The 26,189-nt window shown below is 40.7% G+C and overlaps 1 non-coding gene across 1 annotated transcript; it reads right to left on the bottom strand.

Annotated features, from left to right (window-relative positions):
- Positions 1-8,656: 8,656 nt before the first annotated feature.
- Positions 8,657-8,874, bottom strand: LOC137314585 (small nucleolar RNA U3). The gene has a single exon (XR_010961241.1). It is a non-coding gene; the product is annotated as a small nucleolar RNA U3 (small nucleolar RNA).
- Positions 8,875-26,189: the final 17,315 nt, after the last annotated feature.

Here is a 26,189-nt window from a genome sequence, read left to right as displayed (position 1 = left end):
TCACCGCTGCTACTTGTAATCCACAGATAAATCGAAGGGCTCGTGATTCCAACAGATAAAGTGCAAACTGATACAACATAACCTCAAAATATTGCATTTTACAGTGAATTCATCCACAGTTAATCAGAGAATGAGATGTGATAGAATCAGCATCAAACTCAGTTCAGTAACCAGACATCTGAAGCGGCGTCAGATATACACACAATGAAATAATATTTCATAACAGTGATAACCAATAAATACATTGAAATCCCTGTTAAACTGAAGCATGTTATCTTGGAGAGAGGACATTGCGCTGCCTCCTTGTAACACCGAGACCCTGAGCTGTCTCATGACCAATCACTGAAAACACATTTATGAAAAAAATATTCCAGGAGAGGTTAGTTCCACAACATGAAACTGTTAACAGCTCCCGGTGGTCTGATACCAGCTATTAACCCAGACACCTGATTCCAAAACATTCAGTGCAGAGAATATTTCAGTAACAATGACAAGGTTAGATATACAAGATCATAACGCTTACAATGCAGCTGCTGCAAGACAAAAAGAAAAGAGACTTAGGACAGTCGATCAACTGATAGAACAGAACAGTCCACTGCGTAATACACAATGGGAGAAAAATAGTGCCAAGTACAGCAGCAGAGTAAATATCGACTTACACCATGAACAGCTGAGATAATGGCTTACCTGGAACCCCAACGGCTGCAAGAACTGGATAATAAATACATTCTATCTGATACATTACTGAATATCCCATTTCTGTGAGAAGCAATGACTTCTGTTGGCCTGGAAAGCGTAGCTCCGGCAGGCAGTCTGTGTGGATTCATTGCAGCGATCCCTGATTTATACAGGAGGTAAATCTCCACTGACACGGTTATACCCCTGATCATTGCTATTAGTTACAGTCATCTGAACAAACACATTACATCAGCAGCTTTGACTCCGATGTAAATGATGATGTGGATATATCACAAACTTCTCAAAGTTCAGAACCTTGTCTTAATGAGACCTCTCAGGAATAAAGTGAAAAGCTGTGCTCAGAAAGGACTGGTCCAACAATGAGCGGCTCCATTTACAGTTTTCATATAATTGTCTTGACCATGTTCACTCCTGCTGATTCATTTATACATTTTACAGATTTCTCCATATTATACATTGAATCCCGGGACACAAGCAGACCCGTTTCATCTTATTCCTGCAGTTTCCCAGTTAAGATATGAATTTTGAATCTCTGACACGAAGGCAGCCTCTAAAAGGGACCCCATCCTTTCAGGCAATGCTGAACAACCCTGTGTGAATAATATTCTCCTAATTTCCCCTCGAGTTGCTTTGCCAATTATTTTAAACTTATGACCTCTGGTTATCAATCCACTTGCCAGAGTAAACAGTTTCCCCTGTTTGCTCTATAAAAACCCGTCATTATTGTGAACACCTCTATTTGGTTAACCTGAACCTTAACCTTCTCTGATCTAAAGCGAACAATCCCAGCTTCTCCAATCCCTCCTCAAAAATGAAGTCACTCATCCCTTGTATCACCCTGGCAAGTCTCCACTGAACCCTCTCCAAGGCCTTGACATCCTTCTTAAAGTGTGATGCCCAGTGTTGTACACAATAGTCCGGCTGAGGCCTAACCAGTCTTTTGTAAAGGTTTAACATGACTTCCCTATTTGTGTATTCAATGCCCCTATTTACAAACCCATGTATCCCTTACACTAGCTAAACCGCCTTATCAACTTGCCCTGCCACCTTCAAAGTTTTGTGAATATGCGCCTCCAGGTCCCTCTGCTCTTCCACCACCCTCAAAATAGTACATTGACTTACATCGAAACTCCAGCACAGAAACAGGCCATTCGGCCCAACCAGTTTATGCCAGCTTTTTTGCTGCACACGAGCCCCCTCCCTCTCCACTTTATCTAACCCTATCAGGATACCCTATTCCTTTCTCCATCTTGTGCTTATCTAGCTTCCCCTTAAATACATCTACGTTATTTGCCGCAACTACTGCTTGTGGTAGTGAGTTCCACATTCTTACCACTCTTTGGTAAAGAAGTTCCTCCTGAATTCCCTATTGGATTTATTAGTGACTTTCTTATATTTATGATCTCTAATCTTGGACTTCCTCATAAGTGGAAACATTTTGTCTACGCCTACCCTACCAAACCTGATTATTATCTTAATGACCTTATCAGATCACCCCTCAGTTTTCTCTTTTCTACTTTCCTGATAAGGATATCCTCTCAGTTCTGGAATTATCATTGCGAATCTTTTTTGCCCTCTCTCCAATGCCTTTATATATTTCTTTAATATGGAGACCAGAACTGTGGGCAATACTACAAATGTGGCCTCTCCTAGCCTAACAAGTTTAACATAACTGCTTTCCTTATCAATTCTGCGCCTCTAGATTTGAACCCCAATGCTTGATTTGCCTTTTTTACTTGTGTCGCTGCTTTTAGTGATTTGTGTATCTGTCCCCAAGAATTTATTCATCTTGTACATTCTATACAATACAATGTGAAATGACCTTACACGGTGGCCTTTCCCGAAAGACCCTTTGAATAGGCCGCACCTCGCTTCATTATATCCCTCAGCACGTTCTCCTGGACCTTGGAGTGTGCCAGTTGGCAGCACTCGATCATGGACAGCTCCATCAGCTGGAAGACCACCAGGTTTCGGGCGGACCAAAGTGCCTCCTTCACCGAGTTGATGGTCTTCCAGCAGCAATTGATATCCGTCTCGGTGTGCGTCTCGGGGAACTGCCCATAGAGCACAGCATCCTGTGATACTGATGTCTTGGGATGAACCGGGACAGATACGAACGTATCTGCCTCCATACCTTCTGCACCAAGGGGCAACCAACCAGGAGAAGGACGACGATCTCTTCCCCGCCGCAGCCTCGAGGGATGCTCACGTTGGTGCTGAGGACAGTGAACCTACTGCTGATTGGAGCAAACGTCGGTGACGTCGTCCATGTATTGGGAGGCCTTAACCTGAGACCATTCGCTGCCTAGGATAGTCATCCACTGATATCTGCATCCTACCTGATGAACGCAGCAAACTGCTCGATGCAACATACGATCAAGGCCGCGGAGAGATGACAGGCCTGCCTGACTCCAGATCTGATCCGAGAGCTCTCCGACTTCTGCCCGTTGATTAGGACTGTTCTACAGATGTCTGTGTAGAGCAGTCAGATCCAATCGCGGATTCCCTCCCCAAAACACATTTTGGAGAGCACGTCCATCATGTACGTGTGGGATATTCTGTCAAAGGCCTTCTCCTGGTCCAGGCTGATGAGGCAAGAGTGTACCCCGCTGACCTGAACATAGGCGATCGTATCCCTGAGTGGCGCAAGGCTATTGGAGATCTTCCGGCCGGTTACAGTACAGATCTGATCCGGGTGGATCACCAGCTCCTGAACAGACTTGAGCCTATTGACGATGACCTAAGGCAGAATCTTCTAGTCGACATTTAGCAAGGAAATGGGTCGCCAATTTCTGATTTCTTCCCTCTCCCCCTTCTCCTTGTAGATAAGGGTGATGTTGCCTTTCCGCATGGACTCTGACATGCTGCCTGCTAGAAGCATACCCCCGTACACTTCCAGCAGGTCTGGGCCTATCCAGTCCTTGATAGCCGTGTGCAACTCAACCAGTAAGCCATCGCTCCCGGTAGTTCTGCTCTTCTCGAAGGACCAGACGGCCTTTGTCAGCTCGTCAATGGTCAGTGGCGGATCCATGCCCGCCTGCTCGCTGTCCTCTAAATCGTCCGTGATAGAGGACAGGAAGGACTGGGAGGCCTGTCTTTGGGCTTTGAGTCGTACAGCCCGGCATAAAAGGATTTGCTGATCCTCAGTATGTCGGCCTGTGAAGACGTCACTGAGCCACCTTCTTCCTTGAAGCTGCTGATCACAGAAGTCTCTCTGTGAGGTTTCTGGAAGAAGAAGTGCGAGCATTTCTCACCCTGCTCCACGGAGCGGACTCTGGGTGTAAAGATGATCATTGAGGCCTCGGAGGTGAAGAGCGAAGCTTGCTGGCCCTTCACCTCTCTGAGACCCTCCCCGACATCGACCTCCATTAACTGCAACTGGAGCAGATCCTGCATACTTTTTCTAGAGTTGTGACACTTCCCTCTGTCTCTCTCTTGCCTTCTGAACACCGTTGAGGATGAAGAACCTCTTGATATTGGCCTTGATTGCTTCCCACCAGTGCACCGTGGAGTCGAAGAGGGATTTCACGCTCCTCCAACCTGTATAATCTCTCTTTAGATCCTCGATGTTCTCCAGGGTCAACAGTGTCACTTTCAGCTTCCGTCTCCCTCTGCCTGCCCTCTGGTCCTCCTGCGATTGGAAGTCGGCCAGTAGGAGGCAGTGATCAGAGAGGAACACCGGTTGGACGTTGGTGGATCTGACCTTGAGCATTGGGGACACAAGCAGGAAGTCTATCCTGGAACGGATGGTCCCGCCCGTCCTGGACCAGGTTTCAGGGTTGCGGAAGACATTGCAATGCTTCGCATCTTTCACCGCTTCCATCAGGAGTTTGGACGTGGTGTCCAGTATTCCCCCGCCCTTGCTGGATAGTCCAGCGGCATCTATGATGCAGTTGAAGTCTCCGGCGAGAACGACCAACCAGGAGGTCGCCAGCGACATCGGGAGATGCTGGAAGACCTCCAGCCGCTCGTTCCTGAGCTTCGGGTCGTACGCATTAGAATCTCAGAATGGTTACAGCATGGAAGGAGGCTATTCGGCCCATCGAGTTCACACGCACTCTATGCAAGAGCAATTCAGCTAGTCCCATCTCCCGCCCTATCCCCGTAGCCCTCCACGTTTTTTCCTTTCAAGAACTTATCCAGTTCCCTTTTGAAGGCCATGATTGAATCTGCCTCCACACCATCTGGGGCAGAGCATTCCAGATCCTAACCACTCGCGCAACCTTCTCTGTTCCAAGGAGAACAACCCTAGTTTCTCCAGTCTATCCACGTAACTAAAGTCCCTCATCCCTGGAATCATTCCAACAAATCTGTTCTACACCCTCTCTAAGGCCTTCACATCTTTCCTAATGTGCGGTGCCCAGAACTGGACAGAATACTCCAGTGGTTCCCGAACCAGTGTTTTATAAAGGTTCATCATGACTTCCTTGCTTTTGTACTCTATGCCTCAATTTATAAAGCCCAGGATCGCGTATGCTTTTTTAACCGCTTTCTCAACTTTCCCTGTCACCTTCAATGATTTGCGCACATATACCCTCAGATCTCTCTGCAACTGTACCCTTTTAGAATTGTGCCCTCTAATTTAAATTGCATCTCCTCGTTCTTCCTACCGAAATGTATAACTTCGCATTTTTCTTCGTTCAATTTCATCTGCATAGATTTAAGGTGATTGGCATTTCACCAGCCTGCCTATATCCTCTTGAAGTCTATCACTATCCACCTCACTGTTCGCTACACTTCCAAGTTTCGTATCGTCTCCAAATTTTGAAATTGTGTCCTGTACACCCAAATCCAAGTCATTATTATATATCAAGAAAAGCAGTGGTCCCAGCACCGACCCCTGGAGAACACCACTGTACACCTCCCTCCAGTCCGAAAAACAACCGTTTACCACTACTCTCTGTTCCCTGTCACTCAGCCAATTCTGTATCCATTTTGCTACTGCCCCCTTTATTCCATGGGCCACAATCTTGATGACAAGCCTACCATGCGGTACTTTATCAAACGTATTTTGAAAGCCCATATACACCACATCAACTGCATTGCCCTCATTTACCCTCTCTGTTACCTCATCAGAAAACTCTATCAGGTTAATGAAACACGATTTGCCTTTAACAAATCCGTGCTGGCTTTCCACAATCAAAACACACTCTTTCAAGTGACTGTTAATTCTGTCCCGGATTATTGTTTCTATAAGTTTCTCCACCACCGGCGTTAAACTGACTGGACCATAGTTGCTGGGTTTATCCTCACACCCTTTTTTGAACAAGGGTGTAATATTTCCAATTCTCCAGTCCTCTTGCCCCGTATCTACGGATGTTTGAACGATTATGGCCAGTACTTCCACAATTTCCACCCTTACTTCCCTCAGCAACCTAGGATGCATCACACCCGGACCGAGTGACTTATCTACTTTAAGTACAGCAAGCCTTTCTAGTATCTCTTCTTTATCAATGTTTAGCCTATCCAGTATCTCAACTATATCTTCCTTTAATGAAACTCTGGCAGCATCTTCTTCCCTGGTAAAGTCAGATGTTAATTACTCATTTAGTACCTCGGCCATCCCCTCTGCCTCCATTAGTAGATCCCTTTTATGTTGGCCGCAGTCGGAGCGGGGCGTTATTGTACAGAACGTCTACTACGAGCAGGCGGCCACCCACCACCTCTTTAACCTCGGTGATGGTGAATTGAAGCAGAATCCCCAGGCCCGAGGAATGACTATCATTGACTCCCGAACAGTTCGTTTGCTACTGGATCCACATGCGTGCCCACTGCCGATAGTTGCTGAGTTGCAGGTTCCCGCACTCCTGCAGGAACAGCAGGTCCCTCTTGACCCTGGACAGGTAGTTCAGGGTCACAGCACATCGCGTAGTCGCTTTAACACTACGCACGTTTATGGATGCAATTTTGAAAGCCGTTTTAAAAATACAAAGGACAACAATTAACGTCTTCCAATTGCATCAGTCGAGGTTCGACGTTAACGTCCATTTCCAATCCTCGGTCCTGGTTATGCATTGGTGTCGTGTGCTGGAACTTCTCGACGGTCCTTGGGATGAGGAAAGAGGCCTGTCCTCCGTTGATGGAGGGTCAGCGTCTGTTCCTTCTCCAGTGGGAGTGTGAAGAGTGGCTCCTCAGTGAGAAGTGACAGCGGCCCTCCCTACCGCTTCTCATTGAAGGCTTGGGGCATCTTTTGCCATCCTGCAACACCCCTAAAGGTCACATCCACGTATCTGCTCCTCGGGAAACCCTCATCCATGCTTTTGTTACCTCCAGACTCGACAATTCCAATGCTCGCTGGCCGCCCTCCCACCATGCAGGCCGACGATGTCTGCGGCCTTGAAACCGCAGGTTTCGAGAAGAACCTTCTTCAGGAAAATATTTCATTGCCATGGCGAGGTTCCATCACCCGCCCTTGCAATCAGCCTGACGGTATTTCACACCCCGGGCCCAGGTGATCGGTGAGCCCTTGTCACCCCGTCCGCTGCAAATTAGATTTCACTTCCCTAGAGAAAGGTGTTAGACCAGTTTCAGGCCAGCATGAGGATCCACCTCTACATCAGCAAAGCTTAAACTGGTACTAGCTGATTCTACTTGATCTGGCGCCTTCCTCATAATGGGATCTCCCCTGTCAGGTGAGCAGTTGATATCGCACCTTTCACTATCTCAGGGCGTCCCAAAGCTCTTTACAGCCAAAGAAGTACTTTTTGAAGTGCAGTCACCTCTCCTCTCCTCCATTGTCCAGCTAGATGTGACTGCCCTCACCTGGTTTATTTCGTGTCTATCCAGTCGTAGCCAGAGAATCACGTGCAATGGCTTCTCTTCCCACTCCCCCAAGGATCTATATTTGCCCCCCTCCTATTTCTCATCGACATGCTGCCCCTTGGCTACATCATCCAAAAACTCGTCGGATTCCACATGAACACTGCCGACACTCAGCTCAACCTCACCACCACCTCTCTCCACCCCTCCATTGCCTCTGATTCGTCACACTGCTTCTCTGATATCTATCAGTGGATGAGCAGAAATTTCCTCCAATTAAATATTGGGAAGACCAAAGCCATTATTTTCGGTCCCTGCTATAAACTCCCTCCCCCTCCCTGACCAATGTCTCAGACTAAACCAGACTGTTCGCAGCATCGATGTCCTTTTTGACCCTGAACTAAGCTTCCAACCCCAGATTCTCTCCATCACCAAGACTGCCGACTTCTACCTCCATAATATCGCCCGTATCTGCCTCAGCCCATCTGCGACTGAAACCCTCATCCATGCTTTTGTTACCGCCAAACTCGACAATTCCAAGGCTCTCCTGGCCGCCCTCCCATCATGCACCCTCCATAATCTTCAGCATATCAAAACTCTGCTGCCCGTATCCTAACTCACACGATGTCCCATTCACCAATCCTCCTGCTACTAAAGAAAGAACTCGCATTTATATAGCGCCTTGCATTACCGCAGGATGGCCCAAAGCATTTTTGAACTGTAGCCACTGTTGTAATGTAGGAACCGCCGCAGCCAATTTGCTCACAGCAAGGTCCCACAAACCGTAATGGTGTATTGGGCAGATAATCTGTATTAGTGATGTTGGTTAAGGGGTAAATATTGACCAGGACACCTCGGAGAACTCCCCTCAAGTTCTTCGAAATAGCGTCATGCGATCTTTTACATCCACCTGAGATGGCAGGCGGAGCAACGTTTTAATCAGTAATGCAAGTCCCTCAGTACTGCAAGCCTAGATTTTGTGCCCCATTAACTACGTTATTTCAGCGACTGTGCCTCATCAGTTCAGTGCAAACTCTGACTGATGAGTTCAAAACCGAAAAAGGAGAGGAAGAGCAACAGATAGCAGTACGAGCTCAGCTGAGGTGGCAAAGACTTACACTCTCGCTGGAGACAAGCACCTTTAAATATAAAATAATTAGCGGATAAATATTGCTACTTTTGAGCTGTAGAAACACGAACCACTCAGAATGCATTTCCTTCTTCCACTTCTCGCACACTGAGAGAAGGGAACGGTCATCAATGGCCACAAGCGCTGGTATAAAACAACACTTGCAACCCGCTTCACGCTCAGAAGGAAAAGCTACATCTCCTCCTCGTGGTTAGTGAGACCAAACACTTCAGAACACATTTCTCAAGTTCAAAAACTATAGAAATGATCCCTAAAAGTATAGTCTTACTGAAAGGTTGCCGCAACACCGCTCTCCACCCTCAGCGAGCCCCCTTTAACACATGCTGAGCGCGGACCAATTCTTCCACCATTCATTGCACCCGGCAGGGAATCGAATAAAAACGCAATTAATCTTCGCTTCACCTTTTGTAAACTTATAATTCTGTGAAAAAGAAATAGCGTTTCTGTCGTGCAGCCATGACTCAGTAGGCACTAATTTGCATAATGTAGATACCAGCCTCCAGCAACTGTCCTGATCATAAGAACATAAGAATGTAAGAAATAGGAGCAGGAGTCGGCCATACAGCCCCTTGAGACGGCTCCGCCCTTCAATCAGATCATGGCTGATCTTCAACCTCAACTCCACTTTCCTGCTCGATCCCCAGATCCCTTGATTCCATCCAGAAGGACAAGAGCAGCAGGTACATGGGAACAACACCACCTGCAAGTTCCCCTCCAAGTCACACACCATCCCGAATTGAAAATATATCGCCGTTCCTTCATTGTCGCTGGGTCAAAATCCTGGAACTCCCTATCTAACAGTACTGTGGGAGAACCTTCACCACACGGACTGCAGCGGTTCAAGGAGCCGGCTCACCACCACCTTCACAAGGGCAATTAGGGATGGGCAATAAATGCTGACATCGCCAGCGACGCCCACATCCCATGAACGAATAAAAAAAATCCAAATGTCTATCCACCTTAGCCTTGAACATACACAACGACTGAGCATCCACAGCCCTCTGGGGTAGAGAATTCCAAAGATTCACCACCCTCTGAGTGAAGAAATTCTTCCTCATCTCAGTCTTAAATGGCCGACCCATTATCCTGAAACCATGCCCCCTATCTAAACTGTCCAGCCAGGAGATACAATCTCTCAGCATCTACCCTGTCAAGATCCGATGATTTACACAGTGGGTGGGTGACCCAGCACTGTGATCATTGATTCACACAGTGGATGGGTGACCCAGCACTGTGATCATTGACTCACACAGTGGGTGAGTAACCCAGCACTGTGATCATTGATTCACACAGTGGGTGAGTGACCCAGCACTGTGATCATTGATTCAAATAGTGGGTGAGTGACCCAGCACTGTGAACATTGATTCACACAGTGGGTGAGTGACCCAGCACTGTGGTCATTGATTCACACAGTGGGTGGGTGACCCATCACAGTGATCATTGATTCACACAGTGGGTGGGTGACCCAGCACTGTGATCATTGACTCACACTGTGGGTGGGTGACCCAGCACTGTGATCATTGATTCAGACAGTGAGTGCTTGACACTTAAACTGTGATCATTGATCCACTGTTATGTCCTGTCCCACCGGCAGGTCAGGCTCACCAGGGCTGGCAGTACAGCTGTATACAGTCAGGGGAGAATGGCCCTGGAAGTAGTTAACATTGACTCAGGACCCCAAGAAGTCTCATGTCATCAGGTCAAACATGGGCAAGGCAACCTCCTGTGATTACCACCTACCGCCCTCCCTCAGCTGATGAATTAGTCCTCCACCATGTTGATCACCAATTGGAGGAAGGACTGAGGGTAGCAAGGGCACAGAATATACTCTCGGTGGGGGACTTCAACGTCCATCACCAAGAGTGGCTCAGGAGCACCACTACTGACCGAGCTGGCCGAGTCCTGAAGAAAACAGCTGCCAGACTGGGCCTACGACAGGTGGTGAGTGAACCAACACGAGGGAAAAACCTACTTGACCTCATCATAAGACATGAAGACCACAAGAGATAGTAGCAGGAGCAGGCCATTCGGGCCCTCGAGCCTGCTCCGCCATTTAATGAGATCATGGCTGATCTGATTTTTACCTCAACTCCAATTTTCCGCCTTTTCCCCATATCCGTTGACTCCCTTGCTGATCAGAAATTTGTCTCACTCGGCCTTGAATGTATTCAATGACTCAGCCTCTACAGCTTTTTGGGGTAAAGAATTCCAAAGATTCACGACCCTCTGGGAGAAGGAATTCCTTCTCATTTCCTTCTTAAACGGGCGACCTCTTATTCTGAGACTATGTCCCCTAGTTTTAGATTCCCCCATGAGGGGTAACATCCTCTCAGCATCTACCCTATCGAGTCCCCTCAGAATCTTGTATGTTTCAATAAGATCTCCTCTCATTCTTCTAACCTCCAATGAGTATGGACCCAACCTGTTCAATCTTTCCTCATAAGACAACCATTCCGTCCCTGGAATCAACCTTGTGAACCTTCTCTGAACTGCCTCCAATGCAAGTATGTCCTTCCTTAAATAAGGGCACCAGAACTGTACGCATTACTCCAGGTGTGGTCACACCAGCACCCTGTACAGTTGTAGCATGACTTCCCTGTTTTTATATTCCATTCCCCTCGAATTAAAGGCCAATATTGCGTTTGCCTTCCGGATTACCTGCTGCACCTATATGTTGACTGTTTGTGTTTCATGTACAAGGGCACCCCGATCCCTCTGTACCGCAGCATTTTGTAGTATTTCTCCATTCAAATAATATTTTGCTTTTTATTTTTCCTCCCAAAGCGGATGACTTCACATTTTACCACATTATATTCCATCTGCCAAAATGTTGCCCATTCGCTTAACCTGTCAATATCCATTACCAGACACTTTGTGTCCTCATCGCAACTTGCTTTTCCACCTGTCTTTGTATTATCAGCAAATTTGGCCACAAGACACTCTGTTCCTTCATACAAGTCATTGATGCATATTGTAAATAGTTGAGGCTCCAGCACTGAGCCCTGCGGCACCCCACAAGTTACAGATTGTCATTTTTAAAATGACCCTTTTATCCCGACTCTCTGTTTTCTGTTAGTTATCCAATCCTCTATCAATGCCAGTATATTACCCCCAACACCATGAGATCTTAGCTTGCGCAGTAACCTTTTATGTGGCACCTTATCGAATGCCTTTTGGAAATCCAAATATACTGCATCCATTGGTTCCCCTTTATCCACCCTGCCCATTACTTCCTCAAAGAACTCTAATAAATTCGTCAGACACGATTTCCCCTTCATAAAACCATGTTGACTCTGCTTGATCGTATTACGAGTCTCTAAATGTCCTGCTGCTACTTCCTTAATAATGGTTTCTAGCATTTTCCCAATGACAGATGTTAGGCTAACTGGTCTATAATTACCTGCTCTCTGCCTCACACCCTTCTTGAATAGAGGTGTTAGGTTTGCGGTTTTCCAATCCGCTCGGACCTTTCCAGAATCTAGTCAATTCTGGAAGATTACAACCAAACCATCCACTATCTCTGTAGCCACTTCCTTTAAGACCCTCGGATGCAAGCCATCAGGTCCAGAGGACTTGTCAGCCTTTAGACCCATTAATTTACCTTGTACTTTTTCTCCAGTGCTCGTGATTGTTTTTAGTTCCTCCCTCCACTTTGTCCCTTGGTTTTCTGCTATTATTGGTACATTATTAGAGTCTTCTACTGTGAAGACAGATACAAAATATCTGTTCAATTCCTCTTCCATTTCCTTGTTTCTGTTATTATTTCCCCAGTCTCATCCTCTAAGGGACCAATGTTTACTTCAGCTACCCTTTTCTTTTTTATATACTTTTACTGTCAGTTTTTAATATTTCTTGCTAGTTTACTCACATGATTTATTTTCTCCCTCTTCATTGTTCTTTCAGTCACCGTTTGCTGGTTTTTAAAGTTTTCCCAATCTTCGGGCTTACCAGTAATCTTTGCCATGTTGTATGCTTTTTCTTTTTAACCTGGTCCCATCCTTGACTTCCTCGGTTAGCCATGGTTGGTTCATCCTTTTTGTGGCATCTTTCCTCCTCACAGGGATATATTTTTGTTGCGAGTCATAAAATATCTTTTTAAATGTTTGCCACTGCTTAACCACCATCATACCATCTAATCTCTTTACCTAGTCCACTTTAGCCAATTCCGCCCTCATTCCTTTATAATTGCCCATATTTAAGTTTAATATAGTAGTTTCAGACCCAAAATCCTCGCTCTCAAACTGGATGTGAAATTCTATCATGTTATGATCACTGATTCCCAAGGGATCCTTCACTTTGAGATCATTTATTAAACCTGTTTCGTTACCCATTACCAGATCCAAAATGGCGTGTTCCCTTGTTGGTTCCCGACGTATTTTTTTTTTATTCGTTCACGGGATGTGGGCGTCGCTGGCGAGGCCGGCATTTATTGCCCATCCCTAATTGCCCTCGAGAAGGTGGTGGTGAGCCGCCTTCTTGAAACGCTGCAGTCCGTGTGGTGATGGTTCTCCCACAGTGCTGTTAGGAAGGGAGTTCCAGGATTTTGACCCAGCGACAATGAAGGAACGGCGATATATTTCCAAGTCAGGATAGTGTGTGACTTGGAGGGGAACGTGCAGGTGGTGTTGTTACCATGTGCCTGCTGCCCTTGTCCTTCTAGGTGGTAGAGGTCGCGGGTTTGGGAGGTGTTGTCGAAGAAGCCTTGGCGAGTTGCTGCAGTGCATCCTGTGGATGGTGCACACTGCAGCCACTGTGCGCCGGTGGTGAAGGGAGTGAATGTTTAGGGTGGTGGATGGGGTGCCAATCAAGCGGGCTGCTTTATCTTGGATGGTGTCGAGCTTCTTGAGTGTTGTTGGAGCTGCACTCATCCAGGCAAGTGGAGAGTATTCCATCACACTCCTGACTTGTGCCTTGTAGATGGTGGAAAGGCTTTGGGGAGTCAGGAGGTGAGTCACTTGCCGCAGAATACCCAGCCTCTGACCTGCTCTCGTAGCCACAGTATTTATATGGCTGGTCCAGTTAAGTTTCTGGTCAATGGTGACCCCCAGGATGTTGATGGTGGGGGATTCGGCGATGGTAATGACGTTGAATGTCAAGGGGAGGTGGTTAGACTCTCTCTTGTTGGAGATGGTCATTGCCTGGCACTTATCTGGCGCGAATGTTACTTGCCACTTATCAGCCCAAGCCTGGATGTTGTCCAGGTCTTGCTGCATGCAGGCTCGGACTGCTTCATTATCTGAGGGGTTGCGAATGGAACTGAACACTGTGCAGTCATCAGCGAACATCCCCATTTCTGACCTTATGATGGAGGGAAGGTCATTGATGAAGCAGCTGAAGATGGTTGGGCCTAGGACACTGCCCTGAGGAACTCCTGCAGCATTGATCGAAGAACCAGTCACTAATATACTCTATGAACTGTGATCTCACGGTGTGACCTATCAAGTAAAAGGGGCCTCACTCTGTGATCTCACGGCGGGGGCGGGAGGGGGGTGATGTGACCCGTCCAGTTAAAGAAGCCTCAAGCATCATCTTCCGGTCCAGAGTCAGCTCCGTGAAGCAGGACGAGAAGTGCTTGCGCTTCTTCTTCCAGAAGCTGCACAGAGAGACCTCTGGTGATCAGCAGCCTGAAGGAAGAAGAGGGCTCGGTGACGTCTTCACAGACCAAAATACTAAAGATCAGCAAATCTTTTTATGCCGGACTTGCTGAACTTCAAGGCCACCCCACCTTGTACTGTACAGAATGTAATATTAGATATGTACTGAGTCCACCCCACCTTGTATTGTACAGAATGTAATATAAGCTATGTACTGAGTCCAACCCACCTTGTATTGTACAGAATGTAATATAAGATATGTACTGAGTCCACCCACCATGTATTGTACAGAATGTAATATAAGATATGTACTGAGTCCACCCCACCTTGTATAGAATGTAATATAAGATATGTACTGAGTCTGCCCCACCCTGTATTGTGCAGAATGTATATTAAGATATGTACTATGCCCACCCCACCTTGTATTGTACAGAATATAATATAAGATATGTACTGAGTCCACCCCACCTTGTATTGTACAGAATGTAATGTAAGATATGCAGTGAGTCCACATCACCTTGTATAGAATGTAATATAAGATATGTACTGAGTCCACCCCACCCTGTATTGTACAGAATGTATATTAAGATATGTACTGAGTCCACCCCACCTTGTATTGTACAGAATGTAATATAAGATATGTACTGAGTCCACCCCACCCTTTATTGTACAGAATGTATATTAAGATATGTACTGAGTCCACCCCACCTTGTATTGCACAGAATGTAATATACGATATGTACTGTGTTTTGCTTTGAATTAATGGGATGACAGTGTGTGTGAACTATTTTGTATTGCTTTGAACTGTAATTGTGACTTTTACGCTGAACTGTGTGTATCCTTAAATTTTATGAAATAAAGTATATGTTGAAATTTTAAAAATGTTGCTGCTCAAAGCCGCTCCCTGCCGGTGAGCAGAGACAAATGCTCGAGTGAAACAGCCGTGTTCGGGCAGACACAGAAAGCTTTCAGGTTTGAGAAAGGAAATTAGGTGTCAACATGTTGAGCTGTCGGCTGCCTGGAAAGTGAAAAGAGCGGCCTTGAGCTCGTTGCTGCTTCATCCAAAAGTGCACTCGCTCCTTCAAACTGGAATTGAAACAGTGATCTAAGATTGATGTTAAAGAACTATTCTCTACTCCACCAGCTGAGCTAAGGAAGGGAAGCAGCAAAACTCCCTCTCTTTGGTGATTGTTCACCGTGCACCTTTTGACACTCCCGGACTCGTGGAGTCGCGTGTGCATGACCGAGACTGACTCGGTACTGGCTCATATCACAGCACTGTGGGAGTGTGAGGTGCTACTTACTCAACGCACACTGGAGCAATGGATAATTTATCCAGACGATTGTAAGATCGACTCCGATCTGCCTGGATGACTTTTGCAAACTGCCCATTACTTTTTGACTTTTGGTCTACTCCTGTTCCGATCTTCCAATGTACATATGTGTCAGCTTTCTGTGTTTCTAATACAACGGTGTATTCCACTCCGTGTCCAACACTGTGAGGCCTCCCCTGGTGTATCAGCTTTCAGTGTTTATAAACACTACAGTGTATTTTACTCGGTGTACAACAATGTGAGGCTTCCGCTGGTGTGTCAGCTTTCTGTGTTTATAAACACTGCAGTCTATTTCACTCCGTGCCCAACACTGCGAGGTCTCCCCTGGTGTATCAGCTTTCAGTGTTTATAAGCACTTCACTGTATTTTACTCGGTGTACAACAACGTGAGGCTTCCGCTGGTGTGTCAGCTTTCTGTGTTTATAAACACTTCACTATATTTCACTCCGTGTCCTACACTGTGAGGTCTCCCCTGGTGTATCAGCTTTCTGTGTTTATAAACACTTCACTGTATTTCACTCCGTTTCCAACACTGTGAGGCCTCCCCTGGTATGTCAGCTCTCTGCATTTATAAACACTTAAAAGTGTTTATCTGCATTTCCAACACTATGAGACCTCCCCTGGTGTGTCAGCTCCCTGTGTTTATAAACACTACAATGTATTTCACTGCATTTCTAAAACAATGAGGCCTCCCCTGGTATGTCAGCTCCCTGTGTTTATAAACACTTCACTGTATTTCACTGCATTTCCAACACTGTGAGGATCCCCTGATGTAGCAGCATTCAGTGTTTATATATGTGAGTTGGCGAGAGTGCTGGAGAAATGAAGGCTTGAGATGGCAGAAGCACAGGGTCTCAGCAGCAGTGGGACCAGGACTGTACTTTGTTACTGGTGCAGGGAAACAGCAGTGGGAACGGAAATCACAAAATCACAAGAGACTTAGAGGCCCATGTGTATAAACTACAATGCATTCCACTGCATTTCCAAAACAATGTGGCCTCCCCTGGTATGTCAGCTCTCTGTGTTTTTTAACACTTCACTGTATTTCACTCCATGTCTAACACTGTGAGGCTTCCATTGGTATGTCAGCTCTCTGTATTTATAAACACTTCAAAGTATTTCACTGCATTTCCAACACTGTGAGGCCTCCCCTGGTAAGTCAGCTCCCTGTGTTTATAAACACTTCAATGTATTTCGCTGCATTTCCAACACCGTGAGACCTCCCCCGATGTGTCAGCTCACTGGGGTATAAATTGGGTCGTGTACCGCCCGCCCAATTTAACAATTGATTGTCGCTTTATTCACTGTGCATTGGTTATCATGCCCAATTTAACAATTAAGTGTAGCTGTAATCAATGTGTGTAGGTTATCAGGACCAATTTAAAAATTAACTGTAATTTTAATTACTGTGCATTAGCTATTAGGTCCAATTTATCAATTAACTGCAGCTTTAATCTCTGTGCATCAGTTATCATGCCCAATGTAACAATTACCTGTAGCTTAAATCAATGAGGATTAGTTATCATGCCAAATTTAAAATTGAACTGTAGCTTCAATCTATGTGCATTAGTTACAATGTCCAATTTAACAATTAACTGTAACCTTAATCCCTGTGCATCAGTTATCATGCCCAATTTAACAATTATCTGTAGCTTTAATCCATGTGCTTTAGTTATCATGCTCAATTTATCAATTAATTGTAGCTTTAATTATTGAGCATTGGTTATCATGCCCAATTTTAATAATTAACTGTAGCTTTAATCCCTGTGCATTTTTAATGAGGTCCAATTTAACAATTAACTGTGACTTTAATCCTTGTGCATTGGTTATCATGAGCAATTTAACAATTAACTCTTGGTTTAATCAATGTACATTTGTTATCATGCCAAATGTAACAATTAACTGTGGTTTTAATCATTGTGCATTAGTTATCATGCTCAATTTCACAACAGGCTGTAGCATTCATCAATGTGCATTAGTTATCATGCCCAATTTAACATTTAACTGTAACTTTAATCCCTGTGCATTTGGTATCATGCTCAATTTAACAATTATCTGTAGCTTTAATTAATGTACATTAGCTATCAGATCCAATTTAACATTTAACTGCAGCTTTAATCCATGTGCATTTCTTATCAGGTCTAATTTTAAAATAAACTGTAACTTTAATTCCTGTGCATTAGTTATCATGCTCAATTTAACAATTAACTGTAGCTTTAAGCTCTGTGCATTGGCTATCAGGTTCAATTTAACAATTAACTCAAGCTTTAGTCCCTGTGCATTAGTTATCATGCCCAAATTAACAATTAACTGTTGCTTTAATCCCTGTGCATTGGTTATCAGGTCCAATTTAACAATTAACTGCGACTTTAATCCCTGTACATTGGTTATCATGAGCAATTTAAAAATTAACTGTAGCTTTAATCCCTGTACATTAGTTATCAGGCCCAATTTAAAAATTAACTGTCGCTTTAATCTCTACGCATTAGTTATCATGCCCAATTTAACAAATAATATAGCTTTAATCCCTGTGCATTTGTTATCATGCCCAATTTAATAATTAACTTTCGCTTTAATCTCTGCGCATTAGTTATCATGCCCAATTTAACAATTAACTGCAAATTTAATCTTTGTAAATTATTTATCAGGTCCAATTTAACAAATAACTGTAGCTTTAATCAATGTGCATTGGTTTAAAGATCCAGTTTAACAATTAAATTTTGCTTTCAACCCTGTGCATTAGTTATGATGCCAAATTTAACAATTAACTTTACGTTTAATCTCTGCGCATTAGGTATCAGGTCCGATTTAACAATTAACTGTAGCTTTAATCCCTTGCTTTGGTTATCATGAGCAATTTAACAATTAACTCTAGGTTTAATAAATGTACATTTGTTATCATGCCGAATCTCACAATTCACTGTAGTTTTAATCATTGTGCATTAGTTTTCATGCTCATTTTAACAACAGGCTGTAGCTTTCATCAATGTGCATTAGTTATCTTGCCCAATTTAACATTTAACTGTAACTTTAATCAATGTGCAATATTTATCAGGTCCAATTTAACAATTAACTGCAGCTTTAATCCATGTGCATTAGTTATCAGGTCTAATTTAAAAATAAATTGTAACTTTAATTACTGTGCATTAGTTATCATGCTCAATTTAACAATTACCTTTAGATTTAATCAATGTGCATTAGTTATCAGGTCCAATTTAACAATTAACTGTAGCTTTTATCTCTTTGCATTGGTTATCAGGTCAAATTTAACAATTAACTGTAGCTTTAATCCCTGTACATTAGTTATCAGATCCAATTTAAAAATTAACTCACGCTTTAAACTCTGTGCATTAGTTATCATGCCCAATTTAACAATTAACTTTCACTTTAATCAATGTGCATTAGTTATCAGGTCCAATTTAACAATTAACTATCGCTTTAATCTCTGCGCATTAGCTATCATGTCCAGTTTCACAATTAACTGTAGTTATAATCAATGTGCATTAGTAATCATGCCAAATTTAACAACTAACTGTACCTGTAATCCCTATGCATTAGTTGTCATGCCCAAGTTATCAATTAACTGTAGCTTTAATCAATGTGTATTCGTAATCATGATAAATTTGAAAATTAACTGCAATTTACTGTAGCTTTAATCTCTGTGCATTAGTTATCATGCCCAATTTAACAATTAACTGTAGCTTGAATCAATGTGCATTAGTAATCATGTCAAATTTAACAATTAACTGTAATTAACTGTTGCTTTAATCTCTGTGCATTAGTTATCATGCCCAATTTAACAATTAAATGCAAATTTAATCTTTGTGAATTATTTATCAGGTCCAATTTAACAAATAACTGTCGCTTTAATCAATGTGGTTTAGTTATCAGGTCCAATTTAAAAAGTAACTCTAGCTTTAAACAATGTGCATTTTTTAAAGGTCCAGTTTAACAATTAAATTTTGCTTTCAACCCTGTGCATTAGTTATCATGCCAAGTTTAACAATTAACTGTAAGTTTAATCTCTGCGCATTAGTTATCAGGTCCAATTTAATAATTAACTGTCGCTTTAATCTCTGTGCATTGGTTAGCCGGTCCAATTTAACAATTAACTGTGACTTTAATCCCTGTGCATTGGTTATCATGAGCAATTTAACAACAGACTGTAGCTTTCATCTCTGTGCATTAGTTATCATGCCCAATTTAACAATTAACTGTAGCTGTATTCTCCGTGCATTGGTTATCATGCCCAATATAACAAATAATGTAGCTTTATTCCCTGTGCATTTGTTATCATTCCCAATTTAACAATTAACTGTTGCTTTAATCTCTGTGCATTAATTACCATGCCCAATTTAACAATTAACTGCATCGTTAATCTCTGTGCACTAGTTATAATGCCCAATTTAACAATTAACTTTAGCTTTAATCAATGTGCATTGATTATCATGCCCAATTTAACAATTAACTTTGATTTTCATCCGTTTGCATTAGTTATTATGCCCAATTTAGCAACTAACTGTAGCTTTAATCAATGTGCTTTGGTTATCAGGTCCAATTTAACAATTAACTGTGACTTTATACCAAGTGTATTGTTATCATGCCCAATTGAACAACTAACTGTAAATTTATCCCTGTCTATTAGTTATCATGATCAAATTATCAAACACTCTTAAGTTATTACCCAGTGTATTAGTTTTTATGTCATATTTAACAACTAACTGTAACTTTATCTATATGTGCATTTGTTATCATAACCTTTATTTACCTGTATACTGGTCAACATGACCAATTTAGCAATTAGCAATAAGCTGATTCGACTGTTTATTAGTCAGCATGTCCAATTTAACAACTAACTGTAACTTGAATCCTTGTATATTAATTATCATGTCCAATTTAACAGCAAAATTATTCCATCATATATTGGCTATCATGACAAAATTAACAAACAACTATAAATTTATTCCCCAGTGTATCAGTTTTCATGTTCAATTTAACAATTAACTGTAACTTTATTCCCCTGTGTATTAGTTATCATGTCCATTTTTACAATTAACTGTAACTTTATTTCCTTGTGTATTCGTAATTCCGTCCAATTTAACAATTAACTGCAAGGCTTTTACGCTGCGTATTGATTACCATGATGACATTAACAAACAAATGTCCATTCATTTCCCCGGTGTATTTGCTGATGTGCCCAATTTAACAATTTATTGGTGTTCTTTAGTTATTATATCCAAGTGGACAATTAACTGAGATCTTATTGCCCGAGTGTTATTTATCATGCCCGATTTAACAATTAACACTGACTTCATGCACTGTGTATTGGTTATCATGACCATGATAGCTATTTGACTGCGGAGTAAAGTAACAATAATTTTTAAATTTGATATGAAAGCCAATAGGGAGGGAAATTAACTGCTACCTTATTCCGTTATATATTAGTTATTATGCCCAATTTAAATATCAACTATAACTTTAATCCCTGTGTATTAATTATCATGCTCAATTTAACAATTAACTGTAACTTTAATCAATGTGCTTTGCTTATCAGGTCTAATTCAACGATTAACTGTGACTTATACCATGTATATTGTTTATAACATCCAATTTAACAATTAATTGTTACTTCATTCCCTCTATATTGTTATCATGTCCAGTTGAACAACTAACTGTAATTTATCCATGTGCATTTGTTATCATGAACAAATTATCAAACAACTGTAAATTTATTCCCCAGTGTATTAGTTATCATGTCATATTGATCAGATAACTGTAACTTCATTCTTATGTGCATTTGTTATCATGTCCAATGTATTCATTAACTGTAACCTTTATTCGCCTGTATACTGGTCACCATATCCGATTTGCAATTAGTAGTAACCCTATTCAACTGTCCATTAGTTAGCATGTCCAATTTAACAACTAACTATAACTTGAATCCCTGTCTATTAGTTATCATGTCCAATTTAACAATTAGCAGCAAAATTATTCCACCATGTATTGCCTATCATGACAAAATTAACACAAAACGGTAAATTTGTTCCCCTGTGTATTAGTTATCATGTCCAATTTAACAATTAACTGCAAACTTATCCACGTGTATTGGTTATCATGATAAAATTAACAAACATTGTAAATTTATTCCCCGGTGAATGTGTTACTATGTCCAATTTAACAATGAACTATGACTTCATTCTCTCGTGTATTGGTAATCATGTTCAATTTATTCATTAATTATACCTTTTTCCCTTGTCATTATCATGCTCATAATAACAATTAACTGTAACTTTATCACAGTTAATTGTTAAATTGGACCTGATAACCAAAGCACATTGATTAAAGCTACAGTTAATTGTTAAATTGGGCATTATAAATAATGCACAGAGATTAAAGATGCAGTTAATTTTTAAATTGGACTTGATAACCAATGCACAGAGTTGACAGTTAAATATTAAATTCGACATGATAACTAATGCACATTGATGAAAGCTACAGTCTGTTGTTAAAATGAGCATGATAACTAATACACAATTGTTAAATTCGGCATGATAACAAATGTACATTGACTAAACCTACAGTTAATTGTTAAATTGCTCATGATAACCAATGCACAGGGATTAAAGCCACAGTAAGTTGTTAGGTTGGACCTGCTAACCAATGTACAGGGATTAAAGCTAGAGTTAATTGTTAAATTGGACCTGATAACTAATGCGCAGAGATTAAACGTACAGTTAATTATTAAATTTGGCATGATAACTAATGCACATTGAGTAAAGCTACAGTTAATTTTTAAATTGGGCATGACAACTAATGCGCAGAGATTAATGCGACAGTTAATTGTTAAATTGGACCTGATAACTAATGCACATTGATTAAAGTGAAAGTTAATTGTTAATTTGGGAATGATAACAAATGCACAGGGATTAAAGCTACCTTATTTGTTAAATTGGACCTGATAACTAATGCACATTGATTAAAGTGAAAGTTAATTGTTAAATTGGACCTGATAACTAATGCACATTGATTAAAGTGAAAGTTAATTGTTAAATTGGGCATGATAACTAATGCGCAGAGATTAAACTTACAGTTAATTGTTAAATTTGGCATGATAACTAATGCACAGGGTTGAAAGCAAAATTTAATTGTTATACTGGATCTTTAAACCAATGCATATTGATTAAAGCTACAGTTAGTTTTTAAATTGGAACTGATAACTAAACCACATTGATTGAAGCGACAGTTATTTGTTAAATTGGACCTGATAAATAATTTACAAAGATTAAATTTGCAGTTAATTGTTAAATTGGGCATGACAACTAATGCACAGAGATTAAAGCTAGAGTTAATTGCAGTTAATTTGTAAATTTGTCATGATTACTAATGCACATTGATTAAAGCTACAGTTAATTGTTAAATTTGTCATGATTACTAATGCACATTGATTATAGCTGCAGTTAATTTTGAAATTGGACATGATAACTAATGCGCGAGAGATTAAAGCGATAGTTAATTGTTAAATTGGGCATGATAACTAATGCACAGAGATTAATGCGACAGTTAATTTTTAAATTGGATCTGATAACTAATGTACAGGGATTAAAGCTACAGTTAATTGTTAAATTGGACGTGATAACCAATGCACAGTGTTTATAGCAACAGTTAATTGTAATATTGGGCATGATATCTAATGCACAGGGAATAAAGCTGGAGTTAATTGTTAAATTGAACCTGATAGCCAATGCACAGAGATTAAAGCTACAGGTAATTGTTAAATTGGACCTTGTAACTAATGCACATTGATTAAAGCTACAGATAATTGTTAAATTGAGCATGATAACTAATGCACAGGAATTAAAGTTACAGTTTATTATTAAATTAGACGTGATAAGAAATGCACATGGATTAAAGCTGCAGTTAATTGTTAAATTGGACCTAATAACTAATGCACATTGATTAAAGCTACAGATAATTGTTAAATTGAACATGATACCTAATGCACATGGATTAAAGTTACAGTTAAATGTTAAATTGGGCATGATAACTAATGCACGTTGATGAAAGCTACAGCCTGTTGTGAAATTGAGCATGATAACTAATGGACAATGATTTAATACTACAGTTAATTGTTACAATCGGCATGATAACAAATGTACATTGATTAAACCTACAGTTAATTGTTAAATTGCTCATGATAACCAATGCACAGGGATTAAAGTCACAGTTAATTGTTAAGTTGGACCTGATAACCACTGCACAGGGATTAATGCTACAGTTAATTTTAAATTGGACCTGATAACTAAACCACAATGATTAAAGCGACAGTTATTTGTTAAATTGGACCTGATAATTAATTTACAAAGATTCAATTTGCAGTTAATTGTTAAATTGGGCATGATAACTAACGCACAGAGATTAAAGCTATAGTTAATTGCAGTTAATTGTTAAATTTGGCATGATTATTAATGCACATTGATTAAAGCGACAGTTAATTGTGAAATTGGGCATGATAACTAAAGCACAGCGATTAAAGCTACAGTTAATTGTTAAATTTGGCATGATTACTGATGCACATTGATTAAAGCTACAGTTAATTGTGAAATTGGACATGGTAACTGATGCGCAGAAATTAAAGCGAAAGTTAATTTTTAAATTGGACCTGATAACTAATGTACAGGGATTAAAGCTACAGTTAATTGTGAAATTGGACATGGTAACTGATGCGCAGAAATTAAAGCGAAAGTTAATTTTTAAATTGGACTTGATAACTAATGTACAGGGATTAAAGCTACAGTTAATTGTTAAATTGGGCATGATAACTAATGCACAGAGATTAAAGCGACAGTTAATATTTAAATTGGACCTGATAACTAATGTACAGGGATTAAAGCGACAGTTAATTTTTAAATTGCTCATGATAACCAATGTACCGGGATTAAAGTTGCAGTTAATTGTTAAGTTGGAACTGATAATCAATGCAAAGGGATTAAAGCGACAGTTAATTATTAAATTGGACCTGATAACTAATGCGCAGAGATTAAACGTACAGTTAATTGTTAAGTTTGGCATGATAACTAATGCACAGGGTTGAAAGCAAAATTTAATTGTTAAACTGGATCTTTAATCCAATGCACATTGATTAAAGCTACAATTACTTATTAAATTGGAACTGATAACTAAACCACATTGATTAAAGCGACAGTCATTTGTTCAATTGGGCCTGATAAATAATGCACAGAGATTAAAGCTACAGTTAATTGCAGTTTATTGTTAAATTTGTCGTGATTACTAATGCACATTGATTAATGCAACAGTTAATTGTAAAATTGGGCTTGATAACTAATGCACAGGAATTAAAGTTTCAGTTAATTGTTAAATGTGGCATGATTACTAATGCACATTGATTATAGCTAAAGTTAATTGTGAAATTGGACAAGGTAACTAATGCGCAGAGAATAAAGCGAAAGTTTGTTGTTAAATTGGGCATGATAACAAATGCACAGGGATTAAAGCTACATTATTTGTTAAATTGTGCATGATAACTAATGCACAGAGATTAAAGCGACAGTTAATTGTTAAATTGGGCATGATAACTAATGCACAGGGTTTAAAGCTTGAGTTAATGGTTAAATTGAACCTGATAGCCAATGCACAGAGATTAAAGCTACAGTTAATTGTTAAATTGGACCTGATAACTAATGCACATTGATTAATGCTACAGATAATTGTTAAATTGAGCATGATAACTAATGCACATGGATTAAAGTTACAGTTAAATGTTATATTGGGCATGATAACTAATGCACATTGATGAAAGCTACAATCTGTTGTGAAATTGAGCATGATAACTAATGCACAATCATTTAAACGACAGTTAATTGTTACATTCCGCATGATAACAAATGTACATTGATTAAATCTGCAGTAAATTGTTAAATTGCTCATGATAACCAATGCACAGGGATTAAAGTCACTGTTAATTGTTAAGTTGGACCTGATAACCAAAGGACAGGGATTAAATCTACAGTTAATTATTAAATTGGACCTGATACCTAATGCGCAGAGATTAAATGTATAGTTAATAGTTAAATTTGGCATGATAACTAATGCAAAGGGTTGAAACCAAAATTAAATTGTTAAACTGGACCTTTAAACCAAAGTACATTGATTAAAGCTACAGTTAATTTTTAAATAGGATCTGATAACTAAACCACATTGATTAAAGCGACAGTTATTTGTTAAATTGAACCTGATAAATAATTTACAAAGATTACATTTGCAGTTAATTGTTAAATTGGGCATGCTAACTAATGCACAGAGATTAAAGCTAGAGCTAATTGCAGTTAATTGTTAAATTTGGCATGATTACTAATGCACATTGATTATAGCTGCAGTTAATTGTGAAATTGGACAAGATAACTAATGCGCAGAGATTAAAGTGAAAGTTAGTTCTTAAATTGGACATAATAACAAATGCACAGGGATTAAAGCTACATTATTTGTTAAATCGTGCATGATAACTAATGCACAGAGATTAAAGTTACAGTTAAATGTTAAATTGGGCATGATAACTAATGCACATTGATGAAAGCTACAACCTGTTGTGAAATTGAGCATGATAACTAATGGACAATGATTAAAACGACAGTTAAT

This window comes from Heptranchias perlo, unplaced genomic scaffold (genome assembly GCF_035084215.1).
Source record: "Heptranchias perlo isolate sHepPer1 unplaced genomic scaffold, sHepPer1.hap1 HAP1_SCAFFOLD_52, whole genome shotgun sequence".
Lineage (NCBI taxonomy): Eukaryota > Metazoa > Chordata > Chondrichthyes > Hexanchiformes > Hexanchidae > Heptranchias > Heptranchias perlo.
The sequence above is the reverse complement of the archived record's forward strand: the minus strand, read 5'-3'. Positions and strand labels throughout refer to the sequence as shown.